The sequence below is a fragment of the Heterocephalus glaber genome, unplaced genomic scaffold (genome assembly GCF_053883595.1).
Source record: "Heterocephalus glaber isolate CG9 unplaced genomic scaffold, H.glaber_assembly_v1.0 deba00001444, whole genome shotgun sequence".
In the NCBI taxonomy this organism is placed as follows: domain Eukaryota; kingdom Metazoa; phylum Chordata; class Mammalia; order Rodentia; family Bathyergidae; genus Heterocephalus; species Heterocephalus glaber.
In genome coordinates, this window is record NW_028258297.1 from 21,376,598 (window position 1) to 21,396,829 (window position 20,232).

General features: G+C 37.2%; 1 pseudogene across 1 annotated transcript in view; it reads right to left on the reverse strand.

Annotated features, from left to right (window-relative positions):
• Positions 1 to 20,232, reverse strand: part of LOC147827502 (large ribosomal subunit protein eL33 pseudogene) — a 35,653-nt pseudogene continuing 15,421 nt past the window's right edge. Inside the window, exon 1 of the transcript XR_015452367.1 lies at positions 1 to 20,232. This exon is cut by the window's right edge and continues 15,421 nt beyond it. The product of XR_015452367.1 is annotated as a large ribosomal subunit protein eL33 pseudogene (transcript).

Consider the following 20,232-nt stretch of genomic DNA (forward strand, 5'->3'; position numbering starts at 1 on the left):
TTTCTCTTTTTTTTTTTTTTTTTTTTTTTTTTTTTGTGGTACCAGGGATCAAACTCAGGACCTTGCACTTGCGAGACAGGAGGCAGTGCCACTGAGCTAAATCCCCGGCCAAGTTTGCTCTTCTTAGTGTGGGTGGGCCTCATCCAATCATCTGCAGGGCTAAATGGAACAAAAAAGCTCATAATCCCCTGAATGAGAGAAAATTCCTCCTATCCAAATGTCTTTGAATTCGGTCATAGGCTTTCCTTCCTGTCAAATTTGAACTGAAACATTGGCTCTTCTTCAGTCTCAAGCCTGCTGAACTATGAACTATAACTACAACATTGGTTCTCTTGGTTCTCAGAACTCCAATTAGGTCTAGAACAAAACCATTGATTCTGCTGGATCTCAGCTTGCCAACTAATGCTACAACTCTTGGAACTTGTCAGATTTGCTAATGCATGAGTCCATTGCTTATAATAGTTCTACTTATCTGTTTATTTGCATAGCTTATGATTTCTCTTTCTCTGATGAGAGAGAGAAGAGAAGAGAAGAGAGGAGAGGAGAGGAGAGGAGAGGAGAGGAGAGGAGAGGTTAGATCAGAGATTTGGGGATGAAAACACAGTATCAGGGTGACAACAAAAATAAGCAAAAAAAAAAAGCAGGATATTGAATCATTTTGAAGCTTTGTCCTAGGCTCTTTCCCATCTGTTCTTGACAGAGGTATTGCTTGATTCATCACTAGGCAGATATAAACAGGAAAAATAATTCAACCACTGAGATGGACAGAGACTTACTGGGAGCTGATGAAGACAAGAATAGATTTTACCTGTTGGCCAGAAATGTTTATTTATTCACTTCCATGACTCCAAATCCTGACTGTGGACTTTTAAACTGAGAAGCTGTTCTACTCCCAGTTGTACTTATTATCAAAGAGATCTTTTAACTGAGAAGTCACCTGGTGGGATGATATCAAATAATAATGTAAGAAAGCTGTGAAGCCTGGGGTACTTTGCTGAGGGGAAAAATTCCTCATCTCTCCTTAAACTAATGAGAAGAATGTGCACTCACAATACACAACACCAGTCAAGGATTTTGATATTTCTAAGATGGCATGAAATTACAAGAGGAGTAATTAAATGAGAAGAATCACTATTAAAAACAGATTGCAAATGGAACACACAGACTACACTGGGTAGTATTTTTGAAGATGACTGGACATTTAAGTGAAATAATTGAAAAGACTTCTTCAAATGGGTTAGAGGGTTTATAAATGTTGTAGAAATAATCACAAAGGAAATTTTAGGTTAAATGTATAATGATTTAAATAAATAATGAAAAAAGGAGAGGAAACAAGAGCTGAATGATGTGGTTAAAGAAAAATTCCAAAGGTCAGCAGCAAAGAAAAAAGTGAGAAGAAATATAAATCATAAAGCAAAAGTGTTAGTTAGGAATAGCAAAACAATGAGGAAATTGTAACACAAAGATCACATAACCACCAAAAAATAATGAGAACATGAAACTGTTCAGTAACCTGAATGATACATAAAATAATGAAGAAAACTGATGTTGAAGTAGTTAAATTATCATTTATGTGTGTGTGCAATAAACATATTTACAGAACTAATTCAGATGTATAGGGCATAAGAAACCTCCTTATTTATTTATTTGTTTGTTTATTTATTTATTTATTTATTTATTGGTACCAGGGATCAAACTCAGGGCCTTGCGCTTGTGAGGCAGGCAGCGGAAGCACTGAGCTAAATCCCTGGCACTAGAAACCTCTTTTTATTTTTTTATTTTATTTTTTTTTTTGCTTAAATCTTTTCATTGGTACATTTTAGGTATACAGTACATTTACATTTATCATTCGGTGCTTGTACCTGTACGTGATGTATCTCGGTTCTTATTTTTCCCCATTACCTGTGCACCCTTCACCCCCTCCACCCTTCCCTATTTACATAGATTTCATTTCCATTTTTTTTTCTTTTCTCATAATTTTTCCTTTCCATTCTTTCCTTTCCCTATCTCCTCCCACCACCCCTACCCCTTTGGAACTTCTTCTATTTCAAAGTATCAATTATTAGTTATTAATTCTTTTAGTCCTTGTTTACACTCTCAGTTTCTCACACTAGAGAAACTTTTCAGTATTTACACATGTGTGTCTTATTTATTTCACTTAAGAATCTGGCCTAAATATGCATCCATTTAGCTATAAATGACTCTAGTTTCTCATTCTTTATGGCTGAGTAGTACTCCATTTTATTATAAAACCACACCTTCTTTATCCAGTCTCCAGTTGATGGGCACTTGGGCTGTTTCCAAGCTTTAGCTATTACAAACTGTGCCGCAATAAACATGGGTACACATATCTCTCTGTGGTATGATTCTTTTAATTCTTTTGGGAAGATACCCACCAGGGGAATAGCTGGGTCAAATGGGACCTCCAGCCCTAGTTGTTTGAGGTATCTCCACACTGATTTCCATAGTTGTTGCACCAGTCTGCACTCCCACCAACAATGGAGAAGGGTTCCTTTCTCTCCACACCCCCACCAGCATTTGTTACTGGTTGATTTCTTGATAGCAGCCACTCTTTCTGGGGTGAAGTGAAATCTCAGTGTTGTTTTCATCTGCATCCCTTGAATGACCAGTGATGTTGAACATTTTTTCATAGGTTTATTTGCTGCTTTTACTGCTTAGTCTAAGAAATGTCTGTTCATTTCAGAAGCCCATTTTTGAATTGGGTCTTTGAATTTGGGGGGTCTGATTTTTTTTAGTTCTTTATAAATTCTAGACAGTAGCCCTTTGTCTGAATTACAGCTGCTAAAAAGTTTTTCCCACAATGTAGGTTGTCTGTTAGCTCTGTTGGTGGTTTCTCTTGCAGTGCAGAAGCTTTTTAATAAGATGAAATCCCAGTTGTTGATTCTGCTAGTTCTCGTGCTACTGAGGTTTTGTTCATAAAGTCTTTTCCTATGCCAATATCTTCAAGAGTTCTACCTAACTTATCTTCCAATAAGTTTAGTGTTTCTGTCTTAATATTTAGATCTTTAATCCACTTAGATCTTAGTTTAGTGCATGGTGATAGATATGGGTCTAGTTTTAATCTCTGACAGGTTGAAATCCAGTTTTTCGAACACCATTTATTAAATAGGCTATCTTTCCACCAGTGATGGTGGTTGGTTCCTTTGTCAAAGATGAAGTGGCTGAGGATGTCTGAAGTTGTTTCTGCATCTTCTAATCTGTTCTACTGGTCCTCAGGTCTGTTTCTTTGCCAATATCATACTGTTTTTATTGCAGTAGCTTTGTAGTATAGCTTCAAGTTGGGTATAGTGATACCCCCAGCCATGTCTCTGTTGCCCAGAATTGCTTTTGCTATTCTAGGTCTCTTCTGGTTCCCAGTGAATTTTTGGATTGTTTTCTCTAGCTCTGTGAGTATATTGTTGGAATTTCAATTGACATTGCATTAAATCTATATAGCAGTTTTGGAAATACGGTCATTTCACTATATTGATTCTTCCTACCCAGGAGCAAGGGATGTCTTTCCATTTTCTTATTTCCTCCTTGATCTCCTTTTTCAGGGTGCTGTAATTTTCAGTGTAGAGGTCTTTTGCTTCCTTTGTTAGATTGATTCCTAGATATTTCATTTTTTTTGGATGCTATTATAAAAGGAATTGTTTCCCTAATTTTTCTCTCAATGAGTTTATTTGTGCATAAGAAGGCTATTGTTTTTTGAGTGTTGACCTTATATCCAGCTACTCCACTGAATCTGTCAATTAAGTCTAGAAGTCTTTTGGCGGAGTTTTTTGGATCTTCTATGTAAAGTATCATATCATCAGCAAATAATGACAGTTTAACTTCTTCCTTTCCTATCTTTATTCCTTTTATTTCTTTCTGTTTTCTAATTGCTGTGGCTAATGTTTCCAGAACTATATGGAACAGGAGTGGTGATAGTGGGCATCCTTGTCTTGTTCCTGATTTTAGTGTAAAAATTTTCAGTTTTTGACCATTTAGTATGATGTTGGCTGTTGGTTTTTCATAGATAGCCTTAATCACGTTGAGCTAAAGACCTTCTATTCCAATTTTCTGTAGGGTTTTTATCATGAATGAGTGTTGGATTTTGTCAAATGCCTTTTCTGCATTTATTGAGATGATCATATAGTTTTTGTCCTTGACTCTTTTAATATAGTGTATTACATTTATTGATTTACAAATGTTGAACCATCCTTGCATCCCTGGGATAAATCCGACTTGGTTAGCATGTATGATCTTCTTGATGACCCTCTGTATTCTGTTTGCCAGTATCTTGTTGAGGATTTTTGCATCTATGTTCATTAGGGAGATTGGCCTGTAGTTCTCTTTTTGGGTTGGGTCTTTCCCTGGTTTTGGAATCAAAGTCACACTTGCTTCCAGGAATGAGTTTGGAAGCCTTGCTTCCCTTTCAATTTTCTTGATGAGTTTAAAGAGTAATGGCAATAGTTCATTAAATGTTTTGAAGAATTCAGCAGTGAAGCCATCAGGACCTGGGCTTTTCTTTGTTGGTAAAATTTTTATTACATTTTTAATTTCACTCATTGTAATTGGAGTGTTTAGAATTTCTATATCTTCTTCATTTAACTTTGGCAATTCATATGTATCTAGGAATCTGTCCATTTCTTCTGTGTTTTCCATTTTATTAGAGTACAGTTTCTCAAAGTAGGTATTGATGATACTCTGGATTTCTGCTGCGTCTGTTGTGACTTCACATTTTTCATTCTTCATTGCATGGATTTAAGCCTTTTCTTTCCTTTTTTTGATAAGTTTGGCAAAAGGTTTATCCATTTATTTATTCTTTCAAAAAACCAACTCTTTGATTCATTAATTTTTTGGATCATTCTCCTAGTCTCCATTGCATTGATTTCTGCACTGATCTTTATAATTTCCACTCTTGTGTGGGCTTTGCATTTGTTATTCTCTTCTTTTTCTAGAAGTTTGAGGTTCTGCATTAGGTTATTTATCTGAGTTCTCCCTGTTTTCCTAATATGGGCATTCACTGCTATGAATTTCCTGTGTAGAACTGCTTTCATTGTGTCCCATAGATTCCTATATGTTGTACTGGCATTATCATTTACTTGTAGAAACTGTCTAATTTCTGCTTTAATTTCCTCTGTGACCCATTGGTTGTTCAGGATGGTGTTATTCAATTTCCAGGTGTTTGTGGGAGTTTTGTAGTTTCTCATGTTATTGATCTCCAATTTTATTGCACTATGGTCTGATAATATACAGGGGGTAATTTCAATTCTTTTACATTGACTTAGACATGTCCTATGAGCTAGCATGTGGTCTATTTTGGAGAATGACCCACGTGCAGCTGAAAAGAATGTGTATTCTGATTTTGTGGGGTGGAACAGTCTGTAAATATCTATTAAGTCCATTTGTTCAATAGCTTGGCTCAGTTCTAGAATTTCGTTGTTAATTTTTTGTCTAGATGATCTGTCTATTTGTGATAGTGGGGTAATGAGGTTCCCCACTACAACTGTATTAGTGCTTATTTGATTTTTCATGTCCATTAATATTTGTTTTGTATAGTTGGGGGCATTCATATTTGGTGCATATATATTTAGGATTGTCATCTCTTCTTCTTGGATTATTCCCTTCACAAGGATGTAATGACCATCTTTGTCTCTCTTAATTAGTTTTGGTTTGAAATCTACTTTGTTTGCAAATAAGATTGCTACCCCTGCTCGTTTCTGGGTTCCTGTGGCATGGAGAACTGTTTTCCATCCTTTTACTTTCAGTCTATGAATTTTTTTTGAGTTAGGTGTGTTTCTTGTATACAGCATATTGCTGGGTTTTGCTTCTTAATCCATTCTGTCAGTCTACTTCTTTTGATTCATAAATTGAGGCCATTAGCATTGATAGTTATAATTGATAGATACTGACTCATCCTTGTCATGATGTTTACTGTTGTTGGCTCTTATTTCTTTTTCCCCCTTTCCCTTTAGTTTCTTACCTGGTCTGGTGGCTTCCCTCTGTTGAGCCTCATGGAGTTGTGACCTTCGTTGCCTTTTTCTAGGATATTGCTTAGAATTGTTTGGAGTGCTGGTTCGGTGTTCATGAAATTTCTCAGGTGTTCTTTGTCATGGAAGTATCTAATTTCCCCATTGATTTTGAAAGATAATTTTGCAGGATACAACAGTCTAGGTTGGAAGTTATTTTCTTCTAGGTCTTGAAATACTTCACTCCAGGCTCTCCTTGATTTGAGGGTTTGTGTTGAGAAGTCGGCCATGATTCTGATGGGCTTTCCTTTATAGGTGATTTGTTTCTTTTCTCTAACTGCCTGTAGGATTTTGTTCTTCTGTTGGGTTTCTGGGATCTTGACTATTATATGTCTAGGTGTAGATTTGTTTTGATCATGGTGGGGCAGAGTTCTATATGCCTCACTTTTCTGTATGCCCAATTCTCCACCTCTGTCTGGGAAATTTTCTACTATTACTTCTGTGAACAGATTTTTAATGTCAATTGTACTTTCTCCTGTTTTTTTGTGGACTCCTATCAGTCTTATGTTATTCTTCTTTGCATAATCTAGCAGCTGTTGAATTGATTTCTCATGGTCCTTTGCTATTTTTAAGAAATCTCTGTTTTCATGTCCTTAACCACAGTCCTGTCTTCTATATCTGATATTCTATCTTCAGATTCTCTTAATCTGCTCTGCATGCTTTCAGTGGAGTTTTTAATCTCCTGAATATCTGTTTGAATCTGTTTCATGGATTCCATTTCTTTCTTATGTTGGGTGATCATGGTTTCCATTCCTTTCTTATGCTAGGCATTCCTGTCTTCTGGCATGTTTCTGAGCTCATCTATTTTTTTTAATCAGTTTCTGTTCTAGAGCCTCTAATCATGTCTTTCACTCTGTTCACCATTTCTGTAGTTATCTGGGAGATTATTTCTGCTTTGAGTTTTTCTAGAGCCTCATTCATCTGTTTTGTTACTTCCTGTGATATCAGTTCAGGATGTTCAGGTGGTTGATTATCAGACTTTTGCACCTCATTTCCCCAGAAATTGCTTTTTCTGGGGTGGAAGTCTGGGTTTGTGACTTGCTTAAATGCCTTCTCTTTTTTGTTTTTGGTACTGTCCTTGGTTTAGTTCCTGGGCTGATATTGTGAAGTTTATTGTAAGTATCTTTGTTGATGTATTTAAAACACTTATGGAATGATTGCTTCTCAGAGGTATCTTCCAAATGTAGCTGGTCTTTAGTTTTTGAGTCTCTAATGACTCTGAGGTTATCTCATTTTCATTATACCAGGAAGAAAAACTGTTTAGATCAATCACAACACCTTAGCCTAAGTCATACAATCAGCAACACCATAGCATCAAATACTACTTAGAGAATGGCAATTTGTGGTAGCTATTAATCTATCACCTTTAAAAAATAAAGGGCCTCCTTCAAGGTGTGTCTCTGCTGTCACAATAGACAACATGGGCAACAGTGTGTAGTTATAAGTCAATGAGTCTCAGTAAGCTGGTCCCAGACCCATGAGATTCAGGCAGATTTTTGGTTCCAAGTCCCAAGTTGAGCTCCCTGTCCTCCTGCAGGGTTGCATTCTGCAAGTTTCTCCTGCTTTTCCCCTGAAGAAAGTCCAGTTTCCGATGGGAGCTGATGATCCCTCCAACTTACCAATCACGGTGGTCTGGTGTGCCTTTATTGCAGAGATTCCCTTCACTTTTCCAGTGGGCTTGTTTTCATCAGGGAGCCTGAGACAGGCACTCTCTCTGTCATTCACTTCTGGCTCTCAGGACAATGGCTTTTACATTGCCCTGTGCCTCTGCAGTATGTAACCAAGTAGCTGCACAGCCAAAAGGCCAGAGGCGGTGTGTGTGGGGGGGGTGTTGTTGGAGGTACCCGAGCAGCCAAGCCATCAGCTGGCAGTCCTGCCCGGGGGGGGGGGTCCTCTTCACCCTGTCCTGGTGGCTGGTGGAGCAAGCCAGAGCAAGCAGTTCCCTGTCAGCCTGCAACCGCTCAGCCCCACTGGGCCCCACTGGCTCCATTTGGCCCAGCCATCAGCTGGTGGGCCTGCCCAGGGGGGTCCTCTTCACCCTGTCCTGGTGGCTAGTGGCAACTCGAAACCTCCTTTTTTAAATAGTCTTGAAGAAAAATCGATAAATAAAATAAATGAATCTAGGAGCTATTGTGGCTTAATGATGTTCAAATAGTTTAACAAAGGAAGAAAAAAATAAAAACAGATGTGGAGTGGGCCAGAGGTTTAACTCAGTGGTGCCAGCACCTGTCTGGCAAGTGCAAGGTCCTGAGTTCAATCCTTGGTTCTACAAAAAAACAAAAACCAAACAAAAACAGATGTGGAGTATAAAACATAAATATCCATAAAAAGGTTGAACTACAACTGTGTACAATATTAGCATATTTCAAGAGACACAAAGAGGAAGGGGAAAAACAGCTAAATTTTGTTATCTTATTTGGATGATGGTATAGAAACAGAAAGAAATAGAAATTGTTAAAAAATAATTATGTCCTAGGGCTGGGGATTTAGCTCAGTGGTGCCACTGCCTGCCTTGCAAGCACAAGATCCCAAATTTGATCTCCAGTACCAAAAAAAAAATTATGTCCTACTATCCAGAATTTAGGGAATTATTACAAGTAAATAAGCATAAATGCAGGTCATTATTGAAATCACTTCTCATAAAAATAAAAAATAAAATGTATAGGCCTTTAACCAACTGACACTCAAAATCTGGAGTTTTTTTTTTTTTTTTTTAGGTTTTCCTGTGACAAAATCAATAACACTTAGAAGCATAATGAAATTAGTGGGACATATAAAGTTGAAATACATTTAGTGAAAAATTAGAAAGATTTTTAAAACTAAAGGAAAAAGGATTTTGTGAATATGCAATATTGGTAAACTTTTTTGAATCTTCCATAATTCATTGTAAAAAGAAAAAAAAACCTACAGAAAATCAGCAAGAGGAAAATGGATAGAAATATTTACATAAAGTTAAGACATACCTTTATGTGAGGTAAGGTAAGATAAAAGTCATGAAAATGTTTGAAAGAGGAGAGGAAAGGAAAATGCCAAAGTGGTGATTGGTGGCAAAATGCAACCTCTCCAAGATCCAGAATTTAGGCCCCAGAAAACAACAATTTGGGAAGAGAGATAGAGATAGAGATGATAGAGATAGAGAGAGAGAGAGGTTTGCCAGGAATCAGAAGGAACTGAAAGGAAATATGAAAAGCTACAGAGAAGTTGGAAAGATAGTACACAACACAGAGAAAAGAAGGAAATAATCTGGACTCTTCCTGGCTCACAGTTCATCACTTGTAGGGAGGAGAACCTGGTTCCCTGGAAGCAAAGAGATCCAAGAAATGTAGCCCATGGTCATCGTGAACTGCAAAACAGCACAGAGTTTTGCTCCAAGGGGACTCTTTTCGCATGGCAGACAACACTCAGGAAGGGATTCAAGCCTAGGCATCCACCATATTGCCAGAGTGCTTAATCAGACACCATTTTGGGAAGGGGCTAATGATTTAATTCTGGGACTCAGAGAAACTAAAAACAACTTCACTTCAGAGTTCTCAATGCTACGTACCCACAGTGACTGGATGAGAGACAGCCACAGGGGATAACTGTGTACCGGGAGTGGTCTCAAAAGAGATCCAATGAGAAGTTTGAGATCAATTTAGGAAGGACACCGGCTCCAGTACCTGTGGTGAGAAGCTAGACCCGTGTTGAGGTGGGCTCAGAAATGACTAAGTACTTGAACCTTTGCTGTGCTATTTACATTTGACACAAATCTAGGGTCTGATTGCCTTCCCTATCTAACCATGTGAAGACTCATCTCAGCATGAATATTGACACAATCTAGGGTAAAGAGAGGGGCCTCTGGAATAGGGGACACACCTCACAAACTCACAGGGTACAAGGCTAGGTGGAGGAAACTGTGACTTGCTGGACTCCAAGGCTGTAGATCCTGGAAGAAAACCACTCATTAAAAAATACAGACAATTTTTTTTTTCTGTTTTCTGACTCTTTTTTTCTTTCTTCTATTTTTACTCTTTTTTCTATTTTTAAAAATTTTCAAATTTTACTTTAGTTTTTTAGTACATGTTCATAGCACATAATGTTTATATCCCTTGTATGAAGTTGGTACATGTACATAACACATCTTAATTCCTTTTTTCAACCCCTTTCCCTTTCTTCCCTCCTATTTATCCCTTCATCACCCCTCTTCATCTCTTGATTCTTTTTCTTTTGGGGGGTACTTTTTTGTCTTTTAATTTTTTCCTTTTAAATTTATTCTATTTTTATTCTCCATATTTTTCTTTGTTGTACCCCTATTTTCTTTTATATTCTATTTCTCATTTGTTTTTCTTTATGTTTATCTAGTCCTAAAAGTACCCTCCTACTCCTTAATAAGATCCTTTGTCTTACATTTCCCTCCTCCTTCTCATCACTCATTCTTTAATTTCTTAAATTTTTCTTCTTGAATTCTACCATTCCCAAACCATGATATGCATCAATGTAGAAAGCTTCATCAGCATTTATCATTACCTTATTTCTTGATGATAGCCATTATTTCTGTACTGAGATAGAAACTCACTGTTGTTTTAATTTGCATTTCTCTAATGGCCAGAGATGTTGAACATTTTTCATATTCATGTCCATCAGGACCTGGGCTTTTCTTAATTGGTAGGGGTTTTTTTCCTTCAGTCTCAAGACCTGATATTGGATTATTCAGGGCTTTTATGTCTTCTCAGTTCAGCTTTTGTAGTTTATATGTACCCAGGAATCCATCCATTTCTCCTGAATTCTCCATTTTATTAGAATACAAGTTCTCTAAGTAGTAACTAATAATCATCTGGATTTTGGCAGAGTCTGTTGAGATTTCACCATTTTCATTCCAATTGCATTGATTTGGGTCTTCATTTTGGGAGATTTATGATTTTCTAGGATTGTGTATATTTTGTTTATTCTTTCAAAGAACTAGCTCTTCAATTCATTATTTTTAGTCTCAATTTCATTAATTTCTGCTCTTATCTTTTTGGATTGTTCTTGTTTTTCTAGAGAGTAAACCTTTTATTTCCAAGTGTAAAGAGAACATTTACATTAATCATATCATAGGTAACAAAATAGAATCTGTCTATGGTTCAAAGAATATAAATAATACAATAAACAAACTGGCAAAGATTCAACTGAATGAGAATTAATAACAATTTTCAAAGGCCCTCCTCCCTGGAAATTTAAAAAATAATACTAAATAACTTAGGTCACATGGGAAATAATATAAAATTATAAAATATCTTCAAATGATGATATATAACTAGACATTGCAAATCTATGGGCTAGAACTAAATCATCATATACCATTAAATGCTTTTATCAGTAAAAATAAGTAGCTTAAGGGTAACTCAAAAAGCTAGAAGAAAGAATAAAATGATAAATCAAAAGAAAGAAAATGGAATTATTAAAGCTAAAATGAGAAATAATGTTATAAAACAGAAAAAATAAAAATGAGAAGTAAAGAAAAAACAAACAAATTAGAAAAAACAAACCACTGTCTTACCTGATCATGAAAAGACCAGCAAAGGATAAATATAAAAATAACAAATAACAATGAGAGATTAAAAATCATAAGATTTATATATATTCTGCATGCATATAACCTCTTTAATGGGTGAGAAGAAATGTCTCACTGCAGTTTTGAGTCTTCATTCCCTTTTAAAACTACTAGCAAACCAATAAATTCTTTCCTGAATTCATTTTTTTCTATTAATTCAATCAATTGAATGTAACTAACAGAAGTTATGAATTCATGGTTCAAAATTCTTAAGATCTTTTATGATACATATTTCAGTTTTTAACTGTTCATAATTTCCTCCATGTCTTTGTTTTTGTTATCTATCAGGTTTGTTATTTTCATTGGTCATTTTCAAAAGGCCACTGCTGCAGTTTGAATTTGTCCTCCCATGTTCAGTTATTAGCAGTGTGGTAGCAGTAAAAAGTAAGGCCTTTCAGAGGTGATCAGACCATGAAATCTTCTCTCTCATGAATGGATTAAAGCCCTGTAAGGCCTCTCTCATGAATGGATTAAGGCTCTGTATTTTCTGTTATCACAAAATACCTACCTGAGGCTGAACATTTAATAAAGACAAGTGGTTTATTTAGTTCACATTTGGGAGGGCTAAGATGGTGGCATTGGCATATGCTGTTTCTAAGTGAGAACCTGTTGGTTACATCACAGCACAGTGAATGGCTTATAATATGAGTACCTATGAAAGAGAGAGATCATTAGATGTGACAGAAACCAGAGAGGACAGCAGTTAGGCTTACTCTCACAATTTATGATCAACTTTCCTGTTGCTAGGACATAAAACCCAAGACCCATCACTTAAAGGAGGAGAAGGTTTATTTGTCTGTTTGAAGGAATGCAGTCCATGGTTAGCTGATTCCAAGGCAGAAGCATCATGGCAGAAGGGCATGGTGGAGCAAAATGTTCAGTTCATGTTCACTTGGAAATAGAGCAGGGGTACAGTGCCAGAAAGAAAGAGTCAGGGACCATATATAGTACCCAAGTTCATGCCTTCATGACCCACTCAGAGACACCTACACATATGCTCTAGTAATCCCCTAGGTGGCTCTCAAGCCAATCAAGATGGCACCATTGAATTTAAACACCATGCACAGGAACCAATTCACTCCAAACTACCAGCATTCATCCCTTCTGAGGACAACACCCCTAATAATCTAATCACCTTCCATAATCCCCAGCTCTTAATGGTTCCCCCAATTCTTTTGTTCCCCCCCATTAAGTTTATTGGTACATTTTAGGTATAAAATACAGTTACATTCATCATTGAGATTTTGTACCATTACATGAGTCTTTTGGTTCTTATTTTTTTCCCCCTCCCTTGCCCTCCCTTCACCCCCTCCAGCCTTCCCTATTTGCAAAGACTTTGTTTCCATTTTTTTCCTCTTCTCATATTATTTCTTTTCCCTTTTTTCCTTTCTCCTACCCATTCCACTTTCCCTGCTTCTTTAGACCTTTTTTTCCTGTTACACAATATCAATTGTACATTTTTAAAATTACAATATCAAGATCTAGGAGACATTACCACAGATTTTACAGAATTTAAAAGGATATAGAAAGCATATTACAAAAATCTGTTTTGAAATAAATTTGACAACTTCTAAGAAGTGCCTTGGAAGACAAATGAATGAAACTAACTCTGGAGGAAATATAAAATTTGAGTAGCACCTATTAAAGAAAGTCTATCCCTAGCTTAAAAACCTACCTATATGACAACAGCAGACTCATATATATTTTAACTGATAAATTATATCAAACATTTAAAGTAGAAAAAAGAAGGAACACTTCTCCCCTCATTTTCGGAAATCAACTTTGTGCTAATCCTAAAACTGGATAAAGATAATAGAAGAAAAAAGTATGAACATAAATAGAAATTTGTCTAACAAAACAATTAGAAGTCAGATCTGGGAGTATGTAGCAAGTGGTTTTGTTTTAGGGATGGCAGTGTTGGTTCAGCATTGGAAGATCCACCCCCAAAAGCCATCATTTTAACAGAGAAAAGTAAAAGCCATATGATCCTGTCACTAGTTGGAGAAAAAGTATTGGACTAAATTCTACAGCTGTTCATGGTAAAAGCTATCAGGAAACTAGAAGTAGAACAGAACCTTCACAACAGATTAAGGACATGTACTCCATACTTCCAGTGAGAACGCCTTATATGAATGGGGAAGATGCAATGCTTTCTCCTTAAGGTGGGGAACAAGGACAGATATACCTTCTCTTTATCTGTCCATTAAACTTTGAAACCAAGGCCCCACCAAAATAATCTGGCAATAAAATGACACAATTAGGATAGGATTGGCATGGCAGAAGCAAAATCTTTCTATGTAGATGAAATGATCATCTACAGAGAAAATACTAAGAAATCTCTCAGAGCCCCTAGAACTTGTATTTGAATTTGGCAGGATTAGAAAACACAAGGTATATATAAAAATTCAGGTCTGTGTATACTTGCTATAAATGAATTGGATATTGAAGTTTAAAAGTTATGTAGGAGTACAAAGGACCTAGAAAAGTTTTTAAAAAACAAAAACAAAAAAAACTGTTGGAAGATGTTTAGTACCTAATTTTAAGACTTCTTCTAAAGCTACAGTAATAAGGCAGTGGTGGTGTAAGGAAAGACATATAGATCATTTGAATAAAACAGGGAATCTAGAAATAGAATCACACATATAGGGTACACTGAGTTTTGAAAGATTATTTAACATCAGCATTTTATAGAATATAAACTCAATTCAAGAGCTGAGAAAGAGACAGTGTTTTCAGCAAACGGCACTATAACACCTGGTACTTGTATATAAAAAATTAACCTCAACCCTTTATTTCCATACATGAAAATAACTTGAAGGGATCTATGAACCTAAATAAGAAAGCCTAAAAGTATAATACTTTAAGAAGAAATTATAAGGGAAAATGTTTATGAATTCAGGGTAGGCAAGAACTACCTAGGATACAAAAGACATGATGTATAAAAGAAAAAAATTGATAAATGAGATTCCATCAAAATTTAGAACTTTAAATGACATCATTAAAATGAAAAGTAGTCCTTAAACAGACCATATTTACAATGCATATAACCTATGACCAGAATATATAAAGAACTCTTACAACTCATTAATAGACAACCCAATTAAAAAGTAGACATAAGAAGATGATAAATAGCCAGTATAGCACAAAGGTGTGCAACTCTAGAATCAGAAAAATTCTTATCAGTACAATAACAAGATTGAATTATACACTCATTAGGGAGATGAAGTTAAAAGTTTTAAAAGCCTTGTCATGACTTTTTGTTGTTGTTAGATTCTCCCCCTTTGCATTTAATTTGTCATACCCAATGGATTCATTCTGCTGGGTTTCCTGGGGTTGTGATCCTCATTGTCTTTTCCTAGGGTATTGTCTAAAATGTTTTGGAGTGCCGGTTTGATATTCATGAAGTTCCTGAGGTGCTCTTTATCATGAAAGTATCTTATTTCTCCATCAATTTTGAAAGATAGTTTTGCAGGGTACATCAATCTGGGTTGGAGGCTGTTTTCCTTTAGGGCTTGAAATACATCACTCCAAGCTCTTCTTGCCTTGAGGGTTTGCATTGAGAAGTCTGCTGTGATTCTGATGGGCTTTCCTTTGTATGTGATTTGTTTCTTTTCTCTCTCTGCTTGTAGAATTTTGTTCTTCTGTTGGATTTCTGGAATCCTAACTATTATATGCCTATGTGTAGATTTTTTTTGATCAAGGCCAGTTGGAGTCCTATATGCCTCACTTATCTGTATGTCAAGTTCTTTTCCCCTTCTTGGGACATTTTCTGCCATCACTTCTGTGAACAGGTTTTTTATGTCGTCTGCACACGCTCCTCTTTCTTCATTGACTCCAATCAGTCTTATGTTATTCTTCTTTGCATCATCTAGCAGCTGCTGGATTGATTTCTCATGTTCCTTTACAATTTTAAAGCAATTTTTCTTTTCCTGGTCACTAATTGCAATCTTTTCTTTTATATGTGAAATTCTATCCTCACAGTGGTTCATTCTGCTGTGCAGACTTTCGATGGAGTTTTTAATCTCCTGGAAATCTGTTTGCATCTGTTTTATGGATTCCATTTGTTTCCTATGTTGGGATTCCATCATGTTCCTCAGATCCTCTATTTTTTTATCTGTGTCCTCTCTAGATTTATTAATCATGTCTTGCACCTTGAGCACAATCTTTGCTGTTATCTGAGTAATTATTTCTGATTTCATTTTTCCCAGATCCTCTTTTGTTGCCAGTTCAGGGAGTCCAGGTAGTTGAGTATCAGATCATTCCACCTCATTTCCCTTTGGGGTTACTGTAGGTGATCTGGAAGTCTGTTGTTGAGGCTTGTTTACGTGTCTTCTCATTTCGGGGGGGGGGTGCTTCTGGCACCGCGTGGCTCACTTTCTCTGCCCTAGGAGTGAGCTTGGGATGGTGGCTGGGGAGCTTCCTTCTGGGTGCTGGGACTGACTCACCTTCTCTGCCCTAGGAGCTTGGGATGGTGGCAGGGGAGCTTCCTTCCCGGTGCTGGGACCAGCTCACCTTCTCTGCCCCAGGAGCTTGGGATGGTGGCAGGGGAGCTTCCTTCTTGGTGCTGGGACTGGCTCAACTTCTCTGCCCTAGGAGCTAGGGATGGCAGCAGGAGAGCTTCCTTCTGGGTGCTGGGATGGGCTCATCCCCAATTCTTAATACCACCACATTGGCAATTAAGTTTCCAACACTAGAACCCTTAGGGGGCAAACCTTATCCAAACCATAACAGCATGGAATGAGCAGGCCCTTCCCATCTTCAGCCATGTGGAGGGAGACATAATGTTCCTCCACTTTGTCAGCTACAGTATCAAGGTGGGCACTATCTTGGCAGTAGAAAGTAGCTTACATCAGACAATCAAATCTGCTGGCAACTTGATCTAAGATGTCTCAACTTTCAGAACGGTGAGAAATAAATTTCTGTCCTTTACAAATTTACTCATTGCAGATATTTTTGTTATAGAAGCACAAAATAGATTAAGGCAGAAATTGGAACTGAAAAGAGTGAGGTGTTATCATAACAAACACCCAAAACTGTGGAAGTGGCCTTAGACTTGGAAATGGGTAGAGACTGGAACAATTTTGAAGTGAATGCTAGAAAACGTCTGTATTATGAGACTTGGAAATGGGTAGAGATTGGAACAATTTTGAAGTGAAGGCTAGAAAAAGTCCATATTGCCATGAATGGAGCATAAAGGATAATCTGGATGTGGGGTCTGAAGAAACATTGGGTAGAGTGCCTCGTCCTTCTAAAAGATTATTTAAGTGGTCATAACAGTGAAGATTACTGTGATGAGATCTCAGACTAAAATGAGGAACAAGGCATTGGAATGATAGAAAAGGTCATCCTTGTTATAAACTGGCAAAAAAAATTAGTTTAATTATGTTCATGTCCTAGGACTTTGTGAAAGCAAGAATTTAGGGCAATGAACTAGGATAGTTGGCAGGCATCTCTAAGCAACAATGATTTCAGGGTACTACATGAATTATCTTAACTGCCGATATGAGGTGGGATAAAAATATGGTGACTAATTTAATTTTAATTTATTAAAATAAAAGATGAATTGCATTAATCCCCTTAAAATAGTCTGCCTAATTTTTAACACACTTATCCTGTCATTTTGCCACTTTCTAAAGCAGTTCTGGAAATCTTCCTTTGTGAGTGTCTTCAGTTGCACAATTGTGACTGCCTCAAGGTCCTGAATCAATTCAAAACATTTATCTTTCACAGTCATTTTGACTTTGGGCAAGAGCCAGAAATCACACAGTCCCAGATTTGGTGAAAAAGGTGGATGGAGACAAAATAACATTTTTATTAGACAGAAATTGCTGGAAACATTTGATCAGTGTGAGGTGATCAGAAAATATACTGAATGTTTTAATTTAAAAAATGTATTGCAATAAAAGACATATTGCCATTAATCCACCTCAGAATATTCATAATACTCCTTTACTTCAAACACATTTATTCCATTGTTCTTGGTAATGTATTTTTACTGTAATAAGCTTTTCAAATTAAAACATTCACTGTATTTTTTACCACTCCTTGTAGTGAAATGCAAAAAGAGAAAAATTTTGGGCTCAGTGGTTCCACCGCCTGCCTCACAAATGCAAGGACCTGAGTTCAATCCCTGGTACCAAAAAAAAAAAAAGGAAAATTTTAAAGACAGAATTTTTTATTAAAGGAGACACAAAACATAATGATTTTGAAAATTTTTAGCTTGGTCATGGGAAGAATAAAAAAGTATATTTAGGAATAAAAATGAATGATGTGGCCAACCAACCACTCATTAAGAAGAGTGTTGGTAGGAGGAAGCCAGGTGCTATTCACTAAAGCAATGAGAAACGACCCCAAAAGTATTTCAGAGATCTTTGAGGCTGCAGTGCCCATCACAATCAGTGCCTTAAGGGGCAGTCTGAGGACAGGCTCACTGCCCATGGCCCTCTGGAACCTATGCTCCCTACATCCTTGTGCAGCACTCCTCAGGCACTCAACGGTGGCTCACATGGGACAAGTGCATGTTGAACTGCTGCTCTGACAGGTGCAGACTGTTATCCTTAGCAGCCTCCACATGGTGCTAACTCTGCAGATGCTTAGAGTGTAGGAACTGTGGAGGCATGGTAACTCCACTAAATACAGAGGATGTTTTGGAGAGCCTTTGGGGCCAGGCAGATAATTGTGATAGGGGTGGAAACTCCAAAGACAGCCTCAACTAGGGCAATGCCTGGTGGATGCATAGGAATGGGTCTGGCCCAAAACCCCAAAAGTACAGACCCACTCAGGTGCAATACCAACCTGGGAAAGCTACAAGTACCCAATCCCATCCTGTAAGAGGCCTAGCATATACTGGGTCTAGCAAAAATGTAAAGGTTGGGTTTCCTGGAATTTTGGGAACCCAAACCATGCCCCAGAGTGTCTGGGAAGCAGGGGATTCAGTTACAGAAGATTATTCTTAAACATTATGATTCATTGTTGTTTGCCCTTTTGGGTTTAAGACTTTCAGGAATAGTTATCCCCCCACACACACACACACTTTTTTCCTTCTAAAATGAGAATATCTATCCTAAGCCAGTTCCACCATTAGATTCTGGAAGCACACAACTCGTTTGATCCACAGCTGGAAAGCAATTCACCTCAGGATGAAAGACATTTTTGAGAGTTACTCATATCTAACTTAGATGTTACATAGATGAGACTTGATCTTAGACTTTTGAGCTGATGCTGGAATGATTTAAAACTTTGTGGGCTATTGGGATGGGATAAATGTATTTTATATATGAGAAGTACAGAAATTTGAGGGGCCAAGGGTGCAATGATATAGTTTGAATATATCTCCTTCAAAACCCTTCTCCATTGTTGGTGAGAGTGTAGACTGGTGCAACCACTGTGGAAATCAGTACAGAGATACTTCAAAGAACTAGGACTAGAGGTCCCATTTGAGCCAGCTATTCCCCTGCTGGGTATGGTATCTTCCAAAAAGAATTAAAAGAATCATACCACAGCTATATATGTGCACCCATGTTTATAGCGGCACAATTTATAATAGCTAAAGCTTGGTAACAGCCCAAGTCCCCATCAACTGGAAACTGGATAAAGAAGATTTTTCTTTTTTATAAAATGAAGTACTACTCAACCACAAAGAATGAGAAACTGGAGACATTTATAGCTAAATGGATGCATATTGAGGCCATACTCTTAAGTGCAATAAAAAGGACACTCATGTGTAAATACCAAGTAGTTTCTCTAGTGTGAGGAACTGAAAGTGTAAATAAGGATTAAAACCATTAAAATGAATAATTAGTAATTTGAAATAGAAAGAAAAGTTCCAGAGGGGTAGGGGAAGTGGGAGGGGAAGGGGAAAGGAAAAATTATGAGAAAAGAAAAAAAACGGAAACAAAGTCTATGTATAGGGAAGGGTGGAGGGGGGTGAAGGGTGCACAGGTAATGGGGAGGAAATAAGAACCAAGATACATCATGTACAGGTACAAGCACCCAATGATAAATGTAAACAAACTGTATACCTAATATATACCAATAAAAGAATTCAAGCAAAAAACAATATTGACAAAGTGATTAAAGTCAGATGTGGTGGCGTATGTATGCAACACAAATACTCATGAAGCTGAAGCAGGAGGATCGCCATGAGTTCAAGGCCAGCCTAGACTACAGAGGGAAACCTTTCCTCAAAAACAACAACAAACAGGTAATTGAGCCAGGAGGACACCTCCTTCATGAGAACACCTCCTTCATGAGATTAAAGTCCTGTCAGAAAGGCTTCAGGAAGCATTTGGCAACCTTGTCCTCTGCCTCCCCTCCATAAATACCTCATCAAGGCATGCTTGGAAAGCAGAGAGCAGCCCTATAAGACAAAGAAACCTGCCGCCACCTTGATCTTAGAATTCCTGGCCTCCGATTATAAGAAATAAATTTGTGTTCTTTATAAATTACTCAGTTGCAGCTATTTCTATTATATCAGCCCAAAACAATAAGACAGCTACCTTTCTACTTTGTTACAGTTTTCTTCGGCCTGTGAAATCAAACTATAGAGAGTGTTAGGAGGTCTAAATATGGTCTGAATTTACAACTAATTTTTTAACCTCTTCTACATCTTTAAACATCCTCCAGTTTTACCCAATTGCTATTGTT